Below are 19,286 nucleotides of genomic sequence, written 5' to 3'. Positions count from 1 at the left end.
AAGTATTTAAAAGGTAGAAATCAAGCTAACAGATGGTATATAAAACATGTTCTTTTTACTTACCCATACAAATATAACATCATAAAAACTTTTTCAAAGCATGATTTTTCTACTATTGAATGATAGCAAAATATTAGAATTAAAGATGACTCAATCTTATTAATGTTGTCCTTGTCTGGCATGTTTTGATATACTGAAGATATTTGGATGAAACACATCATTTACAGTTACTGATTTATAAAATTTATTTTTTCTTTATTTAAATAAAGTCACTGCTCATGTTGTTGTAATGAATATTTTCACATAATTTGTATTCCATACTGAGCAACTTCTTTTGAATCTTATGAATTTAAACTTGAATATAGTTATTTTGTCAAAGTAACAGAAAATTTCCTAAAACAGTGTCTAGATTGGAAAGAAATATTTTATACATTAGGTTCGAATATCATAAAAGGGTTGCATATGATAAATTATCATAATTAGAAAGTAGTTCAATATATTTTAACATCATGTAAATCATTATTACCTATAGTTCACAATATCCGTAATCTCTTATAGCAATATGGATCTACACAGGGTTTCTATTTTCATATATTTTAATGCTAGAATGTTTATGAAAACAACAACTTTAAAACATAGTACTGTTTTTCTCAATTTGTTCATCTCTCTCTTTAATCAAGGCAATATCTTGGTCTATAGTGACTAGAAAATAGACTCTATATTAAGTAGTTCACAATGTTTGTATGAGAATCTTTTCCTTTGGGGAAACATTTTTATTTCTGTGTTATATTTCATTGGACTGCCACCTTTTTGCAAGTTTCATATGCAATTTATTTTAATAGAAAAAATATAAAGTATTTTTAAACTTTAAAAAGTTAACACTAAAATTTGTTTACTTTTTTAAAAGTGTTGACATTATTGATATCAGACAAAAGTTCTTATCAAATAGCTATAGATGTACTCAAATTCAAAATTAATTTCTATTTTGCTAAACCACACTCCACTCTTTATCTGAGGATATTTATTTTTTTCCCTTAACTCTTCTGGTGTGTTGTAACTTGGTTGAATAAGATCCGATTGCTTTAACAGCACATTATATTCCTACCATGTGTTTGAGAGAGGTTGTTGGGTCAAACATTTAATATGCTTTTCATCAAACTATCAGATATTAGACAGATCAAGAAAATGTCATATATTATATCTGTTTCAAATAATGTGCATTGAGACCATTTCTCCCAATAATCTATACCGCCACTGGGAACAAAATTGTTATGGATTTTTCATCTAAAATGGTTCATCCACATTTTCTTCACCATCAGTGTAGGCAATGTTGTCAGAAACTTGACATCTTTATTTAAAGTAATTTTTTATTGAAGTATAATTGATTTACAACATTAGCTTCAGGTGTACAACATAGTGATTCAATAATTTTATAGATTGTACTTTGTTTAAAGTTACTACAAAATAATTGCTACATTTCCTTGACATTTTAGGGTTATTTGTTCTAGTTCTGTGATAAACGTCATGGGTATTTTGGTTGGGGTTACATTAAATCTGTAGATTGCTTTGGATAGTATGGACATTTTAACAGTATTAATTCTTCCAAACCATGAGCATGGGATATCTTCCCACATTTTTGAATCATCTTCAATTTCCTTCATGAATGTTTTATAGTTTTCAGAGGATGGGTTTTTACCTCCTTGGTTAATTTTTTTCCTAGGTATTTTATTCTTTTTGATGCACTTTTAGATGGAATTGTTTTCTTTCTTTCTGATAGTTTATTATCAGTGTATAGAAAAGCAACTGATATCTGTATGTTAACTTTGTATCCTGCAAGTTTACCAAATTCATTGATGAGCTTTAGTAATTTTTTGGTAGCGCCTTTAAGATTTTCTATGTATAGTACTATGTCATCTGCAAACAGTGACAATTTTGCATCTTCCTTTCCAATGTGGATTCCTTTTCTTTCTTTTTCTTCTTTGATTGCTGTGGCTAGGACTTCCAATACTATGTTAAACAGAAGTGGTAAGAGTGGGCATCCTTGTTTTGTTCCTGATTTTAGAGGCAAGGCTTTCAGTTTTTCACCATTATGATGTTAGCTGGGGGTTTGTCATAAATGGTCTTTATTATGTTGAGGTATGTTCCCTCTATACCAACTTCGATGAGAGTTTTTATCATGAATGGATGTTGAATTTTGTCAGATGCTTTGTCTGTGTCTACTGAGATGATCATGTGATTTTTATCCTTCCTTTTGTTAATGTTGTATATTACATTGATTGATTTGTGAATGTTGAACCATTCTTGTGTCCCTGGAATAAATCCCACTTGATTATGTAGTATGACCCTTTTTATATATTGTTGAGTTCAATTTGCTAATATTTTGTTGAGGATTTTTACATCTATGTTCATCAGTGAAATTGGCCTGTAAATTAGTTTCTTTCTTTTTCTCTTTCTTTCTTTCTCTCTCTCCCCCTTCCTCCTTTCCTCCATTCCTCCCTTCCTCCCATCCCTCCTTCCCTCCTTCCCTCTTTCCTTTCTTTCTTGTCTTTATCTGGTTTGGTATCAGGGTAAATGTGGCCTTGTAGAATGAATTTGGCAGTGTTATGTCCTCTTAATTTTTTTCGGGATAGTTTAAGGATAGGTATTAGCTCTTCTTTGTATGTTTGGTAGAATTCCCCTGTGAAGTTGTTCACTCCTGCACTTTTATTTGCTGGGAGTTCTTTTTTTTTAATTACACAATCAATTTCACTACTAGTAATTGGTCTGTTCCGATTGTCTCAGTCTTGGAAGGTTATGTTTCTAGAAATTTGTCCATTTCTTCTAGGTTGTCCTAGAAAATGATTGTTTGTATGAGGGTGAGTCAAAAATTTTCTGCACTCTGGGTGTAGAATCTACTTTAATTAACTTTTAGAAAAGACAAATACATCATTTTTCGATATAATCTCCTTGCTTTTTGAGACACTTTGTCCACCTGTCAACAAGCTTTCGTATTCCCTCATTAAAAAATGTTTTAGGCTGAGCTGCGAGGCGTGAATGCACCACTGTCTTCACTTCTTCATCAGAAGTGAATTTTCATCCTCCTAGGGCTGCTTTCATCAGATAGATGAAAGTCCAATGGAGCAAGATCAGGACTATATGGAGGATGCTTTAACACCTCAAAACGAAGTTTTTGCAGTGTCGACAGTGTGCGCAGAAGTGTGTGAACGTGCATTGTCATGCACAATCCCCTTGGATAGTCCTCTACATTTAATTCAAAGTTTAGGCTTCAGCTCTTCAATAAGCATCTCTATCCATCACATACACATTCACTTCTTCGTGATAAAACACTTTCTCCATACTGTGCACAAAGTATTTGATAAATAACGACACCAGGTACACCCTCAGACCACAAAAAATGAATCACTGCACACTGTTTTCCTTTTGTGCAAATCACAAATGGGGCATCCATTTTTGCTTGCACTGCAGTTACAAATGAACTGATGTAACATATTCACACCTGCACAGCAGTGACTGAGGAGACAGTAGCCTTGAACGGAAAACACTGATAAGCCAGTAGGGTCAACAGAAGTTTTAATATAACTGGAGTGCAGATAATTTTTGACTCACCCTCATAATATTCTCTTATGATTTTTTTTGTATCTTTGTGATATCAGTTGTTATCACAAAGTTTAACAACTCTATGATAACAGAGAATAAGTTTCATTTCTTATTTTGTTTATATGGGTTCTTTTTTGTGTGTGATTAAACTGGCTGAAGGTTTATTGACTTTATTTTTTTAAAAACAACTTTTGGTTTAATTGATCTTTTCTATTGTTTTGGGGGGGCTACATGTCATTTATTTCCTCTCTGATATTTATTGCTTCCTTTCTTCTGCTAACTTTTGGCTTTGTTTGTTCTTCTTTTTCTAATTCCTTAGATATAAATTTAGGTTCTTTATTTGAGACTCTTTTTTTCTTAAGGTAGGCCTGTATTACTAACCTTTCTTCTTAGAGCTGCTTTTGCTGCAACCCATTGATTTTGGAAGGTTGTGTTTTCATTTTCTTTTGTCTCGAAGTATTTTCTGATTTTCTGTTTTATTTCTTCATTGACCCATTAATTTTTTTAGCAGCATGATGTCTAGTCTCCATGTGTTTTGCTTTTCCCATTTTTATTTCCTGTAATTGATTTCTAGTTTCATACTGTTGTGGTCAGAAAACAGTGCTTGATATAACTTCTATCTGCTTAAATTTGTTGAGACTTGTTTTCTGGCCTAGCATATGATCTACTCTGGAGAACATTCCATGTGCTCTTAAAAAGAATGTGCATTCTGCTGTTTCTGTATGTAATGTCCTATAGATATCTATTAAGTCCAGCTGGTCTAATGTGTTATTTAAAATCACAGTTTTCTTATAGATTTTCTGTCTGGATGATCTGTCCATTGAAGTAAATGGGGTGGTAAAGTTCCATACTATTGTTGTATTATTGTTAATTTCTCCATTTATGTCTGTTAGTATTTGCTTTATATATTTAGGTGCACCTGCATTATATGCGTATATATTTAATGAGGTTTATATCCTCTTATATTATTCCTGATTATATAACATCATTTTTTGTTTGTTATAGACTTTGTTTTAAAGTCTATTCTGTATGATGTGAGTATTTCTATGTCTGCTTTCTTGTTGTTTCCATTTGCATGAAATATTTTTTTCCAGTCTCTCACGTTCAGTCTGTGTCTTTCACTCTGAAGTGAGTCTCTTGTAAGCAGCATGTAGATGGGTCTTGTTTTCTTATCCAGTCAGACACCCTATGTCTTTTGATTGGAGTATTTAGTCCATTGACATTTAAAGTTATTATTGATAGATATGTACTTATTACCATTTTGTTACTTATTTTCTGGTTGGTTATGTAGTTCTTTTCTGTTCTCCTTTTAGTTTCTTCCCTGTGGTTTGATGATTTTCTCTGGTGGTATGCTTGTGTTCCTTTCTCTCTAGTTTTTGTGTATCTATTGTAGGTTTTTGATGTGTGGTTACCATGGGATTCATATATGTTGACCTATAATGATATATAGTTTTTTAAAACAGGTGGTCATTTAAGTTTTAAATTATTCTAAATATTCTAATTATTCTAAACACATTCTAAAATAGCTACCTTTTTTAGTCCCCTCCCCCACATTTTGTGTTTCTGATGTTATATTTCATATCTTCATGTTTTTTCCTTTACTGATTATTATAGTCATAGTTGATTTAAAATTACTTTCATCTTTTAATCTTTGTAGTTACTTATTTAAGTGGTTGATCCTCAGCCTTTGCTATATGTTTGCCTTCACCAATAGAATTTTTCCTTTCCAATAGATACTTACTTCTTATTATAGCCTTTTCTTTCCCACTTAGGGAAGAGCTTTTTTTTTTTTTTTTTAGATTTTTTAAGTAGACTTTATATTTTTTATATTTTATTTTATTTTATTACAGTAGTTGTTGATTTACAGAAAAGTTGAGGGGAAAGTACAGAATTCCCATATACTCCCTGCTCCCACACATGCATGGCCTCCCTCTTTATCAATATCTCATACCAGAGTGGTACATTTGTTACAATTAATTAACCTGCACTGACATGTCATAAGCACTCAAAGCCCATAGTTTATATTAGGGAGAAGAGCTTTTAACATTTATTTTAGGATAGGTTTTGTTTTGATGAACTCTTCTAGTTTTTGCTTGTCTGAGCAGTTCTTTATCTCTCCTTCAATTCTAGATGGTAATCTTGCTGTGTAGAGTATCTTAGATTGCAGGATTTTCCCTATCAGCACTTTGAATATATCATGCTGTTTCCTTCTGGACTGCAAAGTTTCTTCAGAGAAATCAGCTGATAGCCCCATGGGAGTTCCCTTGTACATGACTCTTCTTTTTTCTCTTGCTGTCTTTAGAATTCTCTCTTTACCTTTAACTTTTGACATTTTGATTATGATACATGTTGGTGTGGGTCTGTGTGAATTCGTCTTGTTTGGGAACTTCTGTTTTTCCTGTACCTGGATATCTGTTTTTTCCTTCAGGTTTTGGAATTTTCCAGCCATCATTCCATCAATTACATTTTTGACCCTCTTTTCTTTCTGGGACCCCTATTACGCAAATGTTGGTATGCTTGACATTGTCTCAAAGGCCCCTTAAACTGTTTTCATTTTTTAAAATATGTTTTTCTTTTTGCTGTTCTGATTGGGTGATTTCCATTACTCTACCTTCCAGATCATGTACATATTCTCTCTCCCCTAGTCTGCTGTTAACTCCTTCTAGTATATTTTTCACATCAGTTACTTTTGTCTTCAGTTCTGACTGGTTTTTTTATATTTTCTATTTCTATGTTAAATTTCTCAGTGTATTAATTTATTCTTTTCTCTAATTTGGTTAGCATTTTTACTACTAATGCTTTGAACTCTGGTAAATTATTTCTGTTTAATTCATTGTTTTTTCAGAGGTTTTCTCTTATTCTTTCAATTTAAACAAATTCCTCTGTCTTCTTATTTTGCTTAACTTTCTCTGTCTATAAAATTAGGTGAATCAGTAACATATTCTGGTCTTGAAGATGTGTTTTGTTGTGTGGGAGCATCCCCATATAGATTGCATGTGCCCAGTGCCTTTGGTGGGAGAGCTGGATCTGAAATGAACACACGTTATGTCTTTCCCCAGGGTGCTGGTAGCTATCACCTTGGTAGGAGGTGGGACTTCAGATGGAGTGTCTGGGACCAGACTTAGATGTGAGCCAGGACTTTTCCTTTACTCAGTGGCCATCCCTGCCCTTTCAGGGGTGGTGATGGGCCCCAAGTTGCTGGAGCAAGAGCCCTGAGGGTTGGGTCCAACTGGCTTTATTCCCTGTAAGTGTGTGCTCTCCCTTTTCCCAGCACCAGTACCTTTGCCTCTGAGAGGAGCAGTACTAGAGCAAGAGAGGCTAGTATAGATCCTAGGCATGGGTCTGAGAGTGGGCTGTGGCAGTTTGAGCCACAGTCAACAACCCAGACCACTTCTAATGCACTGCCTGTGTAAGTGCCAGTAATGGCTGACCTCGCCTGGCTGAGATGCTGCTCTGGGTCTGAGCCATCTTTGTTCCTCACATCTGAGCTCTTTCCTCAGCTGCTGCAGACCTCACCCTAGTGTGGAGCTGCACTGCAGAGCAGGCAGGGCTGGTGTGGGTGCTCACATGGTTGGGTCACAGGCCATGGCAGTCCGGCTGCATTCAGAGACTTGGACTGCTTCTGATGCATTGCCGGTTTAAGCAGATGTAATGGCTGTCCCTGCCCTGCTCAGATATTGCTCTGAGTCTTAGTCACCTTTGTCCCTTACAGCCAAATTCTCCTCATGACTTTCTCCTAGCCTCCATTTACTTTTCAGTAAGAATTGTTCCACATGTAGATGTATTTTTTGATGTGTTAGGGGTGGGAATGAATTCCATGTCCTCCTCGTCCACCATCTTGACCTCCTCTGCTTGCCCTCATTTTCGGAGTCTACAAATGACAGATCATTTGCTTGTTAATCTCTCACTTTTATATCAAAAATTTATTTTTTGTAAAATGTCTAAAACTGATAAAATTTTCAGTTTTGTATTTTTCCTCCAATATTCCAATGATACTGTTAATAAATTAGTCATTCAGCATGACTTTCATCTTTTATTAATTTCTTTTCTTAAACATTGTCGGTGTTTTTTTTCTCTCATTCTTTTTTTTTTATTCTACTAGTAATATCATTTTGATGTTACCATCTTAGTTGTCATTTCATTATTTTTAAAATTTATTTCCATATTCAGTCACTCTACCATTAGATTTCACAATCATTTCTTCTAAATCTAGAAAATTTCATTCTCTTCTGAAATATGCAGATAGTGTCACAAAAAACATTATACTCATCTAAATGTTGGAACACAATGATAACTCTTTAAGTATATTACAAATTATTTGATATCAGTGATTACTCTTCTGTTTGAAAACTTTTGATGAGTTTTTAATAGCCTCTTTTATTACTTTAGGAAATGTATGCTTTTCGGACATAGCTTTTTTATTTTTTTGAAGTAGATAATTAGATCTTTATGTAGTATATAATATGAAATTGCAGAGATATCATATGACTTCTTCAAGTTGCAGACTAATGATATTCTCTCCATCAGTTTTGTGTAGGTCATGCTTGACAGAATACTGCTCCCTTGTTTGCAGGTTTAAAATTTTAAGTGGATTTTCTCTATGGAATTAAAAAAATTTTCTTTATGGCTTTCTATTTTCTTTTTTTCTGAGCTCCCCTTATTTATTATTTATTTCTATTCTGATCTCTACTCTTACTCATTTTTAAAAAAGATTAAAATGTAGAATAATTATATTTAAAGTATATAAGTTTAAATATATTTTCACAAATGGAAATCAATGTAAATCTAAACCATGAACAGTTATTTTTCATGTTTTGAAAAAAAATGTTATTCTTAGAAATATTCTAAATTATCTATGAAAATTTAATGGTAAGATAAAATTTAAATTAATATATAAATTACTATCTTCATATTTAATTCATATATGAATTGATTCAATATATGAACAGTTATTTTTAAGATATGAATAACTTTTTATTTAATTTTGAGCATTTAGTAGAATCTTATTAAAATTTTTAATAGAGTAAAACTGTTTTAGAATTCTGGTCTACCATTTGCATCTAGTCAATACTACATTTCATGCACATGAAATACAGGACTATGTTTATACAAACTTAAGAGTAATATGAATTGTTTTTATTTCAAAATATTTCTTAGTTGCCAAGTGCAAATCTTTCAAATTCTGTGCTTTTTTTTCTGAGTACCACAAGACCATGAATTAGAACACCAAAAGAATAAAAACAGATGCTTGACAAGAGTAGTTAAAGCTACTTTGTTATGGGTAATTTGATTGCATTGAAGTAATCTGATAGGGAATTTCAACTAAGGGAATTTTTAATTTGTCTTTTCTCATATTCAAACACTTCTGTCAATCAGTTCCTCCTCTCGCTATGAAAGTGCCCATTTCTGATACTAACAAGTGTGTAAACCACAAACATTCAAAGCATTTGGAGGCAGATATTGTTTGCTTCAAAGACAGAGAGTAATAACTATGTCCCTGGGGCTTGAATAATGTTGGTAATGAGAGTGGATGTTTAAGGTTGCAGATATCTCTGTGCTAGACCCTGAGTGACAAAGGAGGCCATATGTTCTTGATTGAATATATGTACAGTCATCTAAGAACAAAGCCCAGACAGGGACCCTTCATGCCTAAGTCAAAGGGCAGTGCTATCTATCAATCACCATGTTTCATTTTAAACAACATTTTCTCAGAGCTTTTTATAACCGCCCAGATAGCTTACATCTCTTACTCTAATCTTCCCTGTGTAGAGTAATAATTGTGCTAATAATTATTTTTTTTAAGTTTATATTGGCTGTTATTATACAGACTTCATATCTTGTTCATTGCAGTACCTTTAGTACTACATTGTCAAGAATGTGGTACGGTCTCAATAAGTATTTGCTGAGTTTCTCTAGAAGAAAATGATGTTTATTTCTTGTACACAGCTACTGATGTACATTTCTGATTACTGTTTTGTTTTTTAAATGAATTCTAATTGGAATTACTGAGTCAGAAATCACAGGCATTTAAATGTTCTTGATCTATTGCTAGATTTGACTCAAAGTTTGAGCCAATTTACATGTAATAACCATGCATAGAAGTGTGTATTTTATTGTATTTCTTACTCCTCTACCTATTATATATTTACTTCTTATCAATTTGCTAGAAAAATGTATTTTTTATTTGTAGTTTTAGTTTCATCCGTTTGACTCATGAAGCTGAGCAGTTTTCGTATGGCTAGACTATATATTTTACTTATTTTTTGCATTGTCTATATCCTCTCTGGAAATAATACATAAATAGCTTATAAGCATTCTGTATGTGCTACAGATAATATTAGCATTTCCTGTCAGAGTGTGAAAATATGTTTCCTATCCTATTGTTTGCTTTTCAAATTCTGCTTTTGAGTTTTTAATGACAAGAAATTTTAAAATATATGAAAGAAAATACCTTCATATTTCCTTCATGATTTTAAATAGTTTTGCACATAGACTTATGCAAATGAGTAATAAAAAAATAATCTTTTTGAGTGTCTTTGCTTTTAATTCCATATTGAATTTATTTTCTAATACACTGTTAGAAAATGGTCTAGTATGATCTTTTTTTTTTTTTTTCTTGAAAAGGTGATACCATTTCTCAGCATTAATTATGGGCTAATTCTTCCTTTTAAATCTATATTTTGGGAGAAAGTGATAGTTATAAACATGGCTTATAGGAAAGTTAGCATCAAACTCAGTGTTTCAAATTACTTAACTTATTTTAGGATTTTATAAGCTTTTAATAAATAATTATTTTTATCTCATCCTGGAACATTTATCTTTTAAATGGAAGCATAAATTATACATCAATTTTACAGTGAATGTTTATGAATATGAGAGTCATCCAACACTCAAATCAATGTAGAGAGTATTCCTAGCACTATAGAAGAACTCTTTGCTTTCTCCAGGCAATACTGCCCTCTCAAAGGAAACTACTTTTCTCACCAGTCACCAGAGTTCAGTTTTCCATGTTTTAGAACTTTATGGAACCAAGCAGTCTACTATTTGTGTCAAGGTTGTATGGCTCAGTTTTGTGTCTATGAGATACATAGTTGTCCTTTTTCCATTGCTATTTCACTGTATAAATATACCACAATCTATATAATTCATTTAATTCTTTAAGGACTTTTAGCCTGCTTTGAATTTTAGGCTATTATTAATAACTCTGATATGAACATTCATATGCATGGTTTTTAGTAAACATATGCACTTATTTCTCTTGAGTATAAACCTGTATCCAGCAGTAGAATTACCGGTGACTGGGCACATCTATGTTTAGCTTTAGTAAGAACTGCCAAGTACTTTCCCATAGTGTTTGTACTAGTTTACACCCACACCAAGAGTGTAGGAGAATAACTGCTTTTTCTTCCTTTTGGTATACTACTTTAAAGGTAAAAAGACAATTTCTTTAAAGCTTTTAGTTGGAGTCACCGATTCAATTTGTTTTCTTTTTAAGAATTTCAGGGGAGTTAAGGATGGGCTTCTTAGGAGAAACTTAGAAAAATGGCTAAAAGCCTCAGCTTTGAAGTTATACAAGACTCAATTTCTAATTTGAGTCTTTTGCCTACTTTGTGTGTGATCTTGAGTAACATAGTTAAATTGTGTGTTTGTTTTCATATCTATAAAGCAGTTATCAAATACTCTAGAGCATATTCATTGAATAATGTTTTTTAAGTTCCAGTGAAACATCAGGTACCATAGTATATTCATGTGGTACTCCAAGGATGATGCTAGTCATCACCACCACCATCGTCATCTTATTATTATTGTTGTCATTCCTTTTTAACCCTACAGTTGCAATATTTAAGTATAGTATGGTGTCTAAAACCAGTGGAATTTAAAACGAGTTTTGCTTGGTTCTAAATTATTCAAACTGTTCATACAGAAATTTATTTAGAATGAGTTGACTCATGAAGAATTTATTACATATAAAGTAGCAGCCCAAGAGATCTTGAAAACACTGCTTGGAAACATTACCAAATTTGAGTATTTTACCTAAAAGGAAATATGACCAAATGTTGAAATTTTGTCTAATTATTATGTTAAATTCTAGAATAGAAAGTATCGATAGAACTTTATATACACAGGGGCTGTGAATAGAGATAGATCTTAGGGGCAGAAGCAGAATACAAAACCAGAGTAGATGAAGCAAACTAAAATATTGGACAAGAATCAGGTAAGCAAAATGCAAATCCAAGAGGTACGTAGATATCAGAGATCACTCCAAAGCAAGTTGTAGTAGTCAGGAACCAACAAGCATATAGAAGTCAGTTGCCATGCCATCAATTAAAAAGCCAGGCACAAAGTTAAGAGTCGAAGCTGCTCCTGGGTGACAGAAAGAATGAGACAGAAGCTTCTTAATTGATTATTACAGGAACAAGAACCAAAGACTCTTATCCAAGATCAGAGATTAAAATAGCAACAACAACAGCAATAATAATAATAAGTAGAAGAAGAAATAGTTTATGGTGGGATATGTGCCTGGCAATAACAGTATACATACTTCATAAGAAAAATTGTAAATGAGTCTTACTTTCTTTTTTCTTCCACTACTCATTTTCAGTGTATAGCTAAACCAAAGCTTTTCTTGAAAATAACCTCTATAACATTAATGATTTTGACAGATGTCATTAATAAATTTTATTCAAGTAGCCAAAGTCAAGTCCCCTTTATTTTGGCAAACATTTCTAGAAGTATTATAGATCAGTGATTGTGGAGTACTTTTCATTTCAGCAGTATCTAGTCAAATTCTTCACAGCCCTATTTGACTTATGGGGAAAAAAAAATGAGTCCATCCTCACAAATCACTAGAAGTTAACAGTTATAAAACTTCTGGCACTCAATTTTCCTGTTACCATCTCCACCCCTTCCCACTCTAAGTCTTGTATTTTTTTTCTTTTTGTGAAAAGATGGATTTAATAAGTGAATAATGAAGGTAGTTCCCTCTAAAGAACAGTTAGTTTATACCAACATGTTTATTTACTTTGTTGCTAGAAAACCAGCCAACCTCTTTCTGGTAAGCAATTCACAAATTTACTGTCACCATTGGGAATAAACTGTAACAAAATTGATTCCTTTACTTTTAACACCAAGGTTATCCATTTGAAGGGGTACATAAAGATTAAATGACAGCAGGCATAAGGCCCTTTTCTTTTGTATCTTGGTCTATTGCTCTGTTGGCTTTTTTTTTTTTTTTTCCCCTGAGACAGTCTTGTTACTTTGCAACATTAATTGATTCTTTTGAAGTTGATGTTTTATAAACAAGGGTCTTGAATGAATTTTATTTTTAATATTGCAGTTTGAATAGCAATATGCAGCCACTTCTTTGTTATTTGGAAAAAGAAAAACATGGCAAAGTGAAATTATGGTCAGGGTGTATAGAGAAAATCTGGAAACCAGGAAACAAGAAATCAGTCTTACTAGTTAGCGAACCTTGGGTAAATCATTTAATTTCCCTGGGTTTTATCAAAGAAACAAAGGTATATTGGATGACCTCTGGATTCTTCCAAGTGGAAATTAGTTCTTTTATTATTATTCATTTCCAAGTCTTTTCAACCAACACTTTCCTTGAAATTGGAAACAAAAACAATGGTGTTTAGTTTTAGGTATTTGTTTTGTTTTCCCTACTTACTTTTTTATAGTGACATAAATAAACAATTTAATTCCCAATGCACAAATAGCAGGGTGAAGAGAGAAGTATGAAAATGAATAATTCTTAAGTTGGAAAATATGATTTTATTATAAGAAAATTGTTCTGCTTCTGGCTTCAGCTGATGATTTTATTCTAAAATAAACAATGTAAAATTCATGTATGATACCTGTTCTAAAGGAAGATGTTCTATTTTTGTAGTCAGAAGATCATCTCTAAGATTTTGAAAAAATAGCCACACATTTATTTTGTCTCCATGCTATATGCACTGCATTTTCTCCCTTTTCTAAATTTCCAAATTGGATCACGTGCTTGACATTTGAAAGGTATTCATTCCAGCTGCATTTGTTGGTATATGCTAGTTTTTATTTTTAACCCTTTGACATTGTTTTAGGAGAAGACTAGATTGTTGGGTTTTTTTTAAGATTTATTTTATTATTTTATTATTTATTTATTTTTATTGGCTGTGTTGTGTCTTCGTTGCTGTGCATGGGCTTTCTGTAGTTGTGGGGAGTGGGGGCTACTCTTCCTTGCAACGCCTGGGCTTTTTATTGCAGTGGCTTCTCTTGTTGCAGAGCAGGGCTATAGGCGCACCAGCTTCAGTAGTTGCAGTGCGTGGGCTCAGTAGTTATGGCTTGTGGGCTCTAGAGCACAGGCTCAGTAGTTGTGGTGCACAGGCTTAGTTGCTCTGCAACGTGTGGGATCTTCCTGGACGAAGGCCTGAACCCACGTCCCCTGCATTAGCAGGCGGATTCTTAACTACTGTGCCACCAGGGAAGTCCAAGAATAGATTGTTTTGCATTTATTTGCAAATCACTTATTGTAGTGGCAAAAGATAAAAATATAGCAGAAAGATTTATTTACATTTATTTACTATATTCAGATTTAATGTATCTTACTTTCAAAATAACTCACACTTTTTTACATAAGATTTAACAAGACGCACCATCAGTAATGCAGATGGATAGTCAACATGACAAAGAAAAGAGGAATAAAGAAATCACACCTGTGTCTATTTTACGCAAATGTAACACAGCAGTAGTTTTGGAAGAGTAACTATATTGGATGAACTTGGGATGGAAGGAGTTGTCAACACAGGTCTGGGTGCTGTGGTCACTGCCTCTTCCCAGGGCCATCACGCTGGCCTCTCCAGCTGCCCCGCTATTTGTACAGCCAAGGGCCGAGAACAATTTTAAGTCTCTTAAATACTTATGGTCCTTCCTACTTCAGAGTCTTTCCCCATGCTTTGCCCTCTTCTTGGGTAATCATCTTCTGGTCACTGTTTGCCCTACCAATTCCTTCTTATGCTTTAGAACTTGACTCTGTCAACATTTCCACAAGGAATTATTCCTGCCCTCTCCTGCCCTGTCCTCTCCTTAGCCTAAAGAGACTCTACACAATCTTGGTATTATCCTGGATACATTTTTTTTCAATTATGAAATGTGAATAGTTAAGTAATCCATTGTTTAATATCTATTTTCTCTGCTAGTCTATAAGTTCTAAAGGGGAGAAATTCTGTCTTGTTTCTCTCTCAATTCCCAGCACCTAATATAGTGGCAGCATCTTATATCTAATAGGCATTCGATAAACATTTACTGAATGAATGAGTTCAGTGAAATTGAACTCCTTACCATATTGAAAAGTAACTGTGAGTCCATGTGTTTGAACTTATGACTCTCATTTCAGGGAAAAACAAAACAAAACTGTATCTTAAAGTTTCAATGTATAATTTTCATTTAAATTCAAGTCCCTTATAGGGCCCTAACAAGTCATTTCTAATTTGTAGATGTATTTAGGTATTCTCTTTTTGAAAAAGCTTAAATTAGAGATTGCATACTTTTTTCAGTTCAGTTTTTCATTTTCTGAATATCAGGCTAATATTGGTCATACAAAATTTATTCCAATTGTCTACTTATCATTTTCCTTGAGTTAAAATATTTATATTTAATTTTAATTATTAAAGTTAGTGGCACTTTAGTCAAATAAAGATGGTCCTGTTCCCAATTTTTCATGTTTTTGTTTTATCACACCTTTATTAAAATTTATCACACTGATATACACTTTGAGCTCTAAGTTAAAACATCACAATAAAATTTTCTAAAAAGCTTTTTAACCTCAGAGAAGATGAATTAACACTTATTCTGAGTCCATTTTTATTTTCTAACTGTATATAAGGGACTTTTCAAATTCATTAGTTACAATGCTAGTCGGAAGAGTTAAAATGAAAAATACAAAAGAGACCATAATCAGCACTAGAATTAAACAGTTCTATTACATCCACATCATGAGACTGGATACAGAGGGATCACAGTGTCTCAGGACTGGAAGTCTGTTTAGAGCCATTCAATCTCAATCTGATGCCCACTCCCTCCACAATAATCTCTCATAAGTACTTGAACATTTCTGAAATAAGTATTTTACTACCTTCTCAAGTATCTCCTTATATTTTGGGACATCCAATATTATTAGAGAGTTTTGCTTTATGTTGATATAAAATATTTCATGTTATAACTTCCACACATATCTACCTTTTGTTTTGCAGACATAAAAAACATAACATATTTAGTCTTTATTGAACATTTGGAAAGCATATCTTTACTGTTGCACCAGGATTGCTGTTGGTAGCTCAGGGGTCTCCTCTGAAGTTGGGCTCAGTGCTCTAGAATATAGTTAATTTAGACCAAGAAGCTTAGGCTTACTCTTCATGTTCTCTTTACTATCTTGGTCTTCAGTTTGCTCTTGTCTAGGTTTGCCATGTTCTTCATGTCTAAAGATTATTCTCTTTGATAGAGAAGGTAGAAATAAAATGGAAAGACAGGAGAGAGAGCTCAGTGTTGTCTCTCACCATGGTAGTGATGGGCCGTGCTCTGGGAGGAAGGAGCACATGAATAAGTCCAGTCTGGCAGGCCGCAGCATTCTCAGGACATACATCTGTATGACCCTCCTTCTTCTGTGCCTTAAACAAAAATTTCCCTTTAGGTTGTCCTTATTATTAACCACAAGGCTCAGTTTATTAGAAACTATCATTGATACTAGTGATTTACTTAAAAACCCAGGCTAACTTTAAAATTTCGTCTTGTATGCCTCTTATTGCTAACTGATGAAGACCGTTTGAACATGCATAGCTATCAGATTCTATTTTGGGAAAATATAACTAAATTCTAATAATCAGAAATGGAAGAGGCTATTGTTGCCATCCCTATAAGCTAGATGAAATTCTGACACATATTTTTCTCTTCATTGGCAAGTAGACATAAACAATGATATGACCTTTGTGAGCTGAATGACTTTGATGCTCTATCCTTTTAGTGCTCAAATAGCATCTGGCTTGTAGATCTAAGATAAATGTAACATTGTTTCAGCAGCAGGATTTGGCTGTACAGGCTCAGATAACAAACAATCCTCTGAATCAATATAAAGATACAGGTGCAGTTAAAAATCAAGGATAAAGTAAATGGATGATGGGAACTATCCAGTGCTGGAGTGGGAGGTTCAAGTAAGCAAGACAAAATGGTAGAATGACCCATGTGGTACTGGATTAGGATTGAAGTCATCAATATGAACTAATGTTTAACTTAGTACTGATATATAGATATGTAAATAATTCTAGACATGTCTATTTACACAGGTTGGTATCTATACATATACTTCCTAGCCCTGTCTGCTCAGGGGGACCTAGAAGTGATGACACTCCAGTAGCAATGAGCACACTCAGTGATCATGTCCTAGTTTCTGGTGACATTTTCTAATAAAAGAAACCAGTGCTCCTTAGGGAAATGACCAGTTCTAGGACTGGGGCAGGAGATAGATAAGCTGAGCCTGGAGCATCTTTCAGAGCTGGAAAATACCCCAAAACAAAACAGTGGGATATGTCACAGCGATGCAGGAGCCAAATGAAAGGAACTTCCAATGGTCAAAGTTGGAACAATTTGAGCAACAAAGTAAGTAAGGTAGTAATGAATTATAACTCAGAATTATATAGTAAATATGCATGAGTCCATAGTGACGTAAGAAACTAATTGTATAAGATACGTAAATGAGAGAGAAGAGACAAATTTCCTGTACAGAATAATCCCAAGTGATTTCTTTAGATATACTCCCCTTCCAAAGATGGTGGAGCATAATCCTAACCTCCTTAAGTGTGGGCACACTCAGTGACTTGCTTCCAAAATGTACACTATGAAAAGGGGAAAGTAACTTTATAGTGGAGAAATCTAGAAAATACTTTTGCCAGGTAATCAAGGTTAACATCATTAGTGATCAATTCTGTTGATAGCATATGTCTTTGATATGATAAGGTGAGAATGGTACTTTATCTCTTGGTCTTACACCCTAAAACCTATAACCTCAGTCTAACCATGAGAAAAACTCCAGACAAAACATAGTTGAAGGACATCTACAAAATACTTGGCTAGTAGCCCTTAAAGCTGTCAAGGTCATCAAAAACAAACCAAAAGTGAGAAACTGTCACAGCACAGAAGTGCTTAAGGAGACATGATACATGAATGTAATATGGTAACCTGGATAGGATCCTGGAACAGAAAAAGGCCACTAGGCAAAAACTAATGAAATCTGAATAAAGTATGTGTGTCTATTTATATATATATGTCTACATCTATATGTGTGCTAAACTTTTTAATGTCAACATAATTATATATGTATATATGCTTATCAGATTTTTAAATATATTATCTATTCAAAAAAAGGAAAGTCCTAACCATTCTCTTTTCTAGTCAACAAATCATGAAAAATTAATTTTACCAATAAAACCTCATTTCTAATATACATTATAATAATTAATAAAAAGTGTTATGCTAATTAATAAAAAAAAAGTTTAGTCAAAGCACTTGTTAAAGTTATCTGTGGAGTAACACATACCTTTGGAGCATGTATTTCCAATTGTTTACCAACTGGCCAATGGATATGGACCGAGGCTCAAAAATGGGGGTACATCAAAGAAATGCAGGAGCCAACTGAAAGAACTTTGTGACAGACACACGTACACACACCCTCCCCCCTCATATCCATTGCCCATGCTGAAGAATTTTACAATAAATCATAGTTACCATAATACTTTGTTTCTCTTATCTTTTGAACTTGTCTATTTTATGTATGACTTTTCCATAGAGCTTACTGTGCAGCCTCCTCTATTTCTTTAGGCACATGTCTCTTGTTTTATTAAGTGCAATTACTCATGATTCCCAGTATCTTGTTTTGGAGACTTTCCTAACTCTGTTTTTTCATTCTTCCATATCCAAATGCTGACTTTGCCCTCATTAGCCATTTTGTTGTCATTTACTTTAAGAAAACAAGCTGTCTCTTACTCAAGTTGCCTGTAATTATTTCTTCCCCAACTGGAACTTGATTTACATTCATGTTATACCCAGAGAAGCAGCTTTCTTTTCGTTTTAAATTGAGATATAATTGGCATATAACATTGTGTAAGCTTAAGGTGTACAAAGTGTTGATTTCATACATTTATATATTGTAGTATGATTAGCAGTGTAGTGTTAGCTAATACCTCTATTGTGTTACATAATTATCATATCTTTTTTGTGATAAGAACATTTAAGATCTTCTTTGTTATTTTCTCTATTTTCTGTCAGATATAATTTTCAGCCTGTCAACTTTTTCAGATGTTTGATATTTATTCAAATGAGATAGTCTTCCCTGTTTTCCTTCATCAAAATTTTTGAAAGATTTATATATGGGAAGCAGAAATAAGATACATTCCCTGCCACAAAAAGTTTCCAGCTTAATGTGTGAGAGGAGAAAGACAATAAACAGATAGAGATTATACTGTGTGACAGACTTGAGGATAAAGATGTGGACGGCTGTTTATGAAAACTTATTGAAGGACTTTCAAAACCAGCCTTCCTAGAGTGATGGGTTAGAGAAGGCTTCTTAGAGGAGGTGTCACCTGAAATGAGTCCTTAAAAACAAAGAGTGATGGACAGGGATATAGGAAAGAGAGAAGGCACCGTAAGCTGAAGTTCAGTGT

Source organism: Hippopotamus amphibius, chromosome 1 (assembly GCF_030028045.1).
Source record: "Hippopotamus amphibius kiboko isolate mHipAmp2 chromosome 1, mHipAmp2.hap2, whole genome shotgun sequence".
NCBI lineage: Eukaryota > Metazoa > Chordata > Mammalia > Artiodactyla > Hippopotamidae > Hippopotamus > Hippopotamus amphibius.
The sequence above is the reverse complement of the archived record's forward strand: the minus strand, read 5'-3'. Positions refer to the sequence as shown.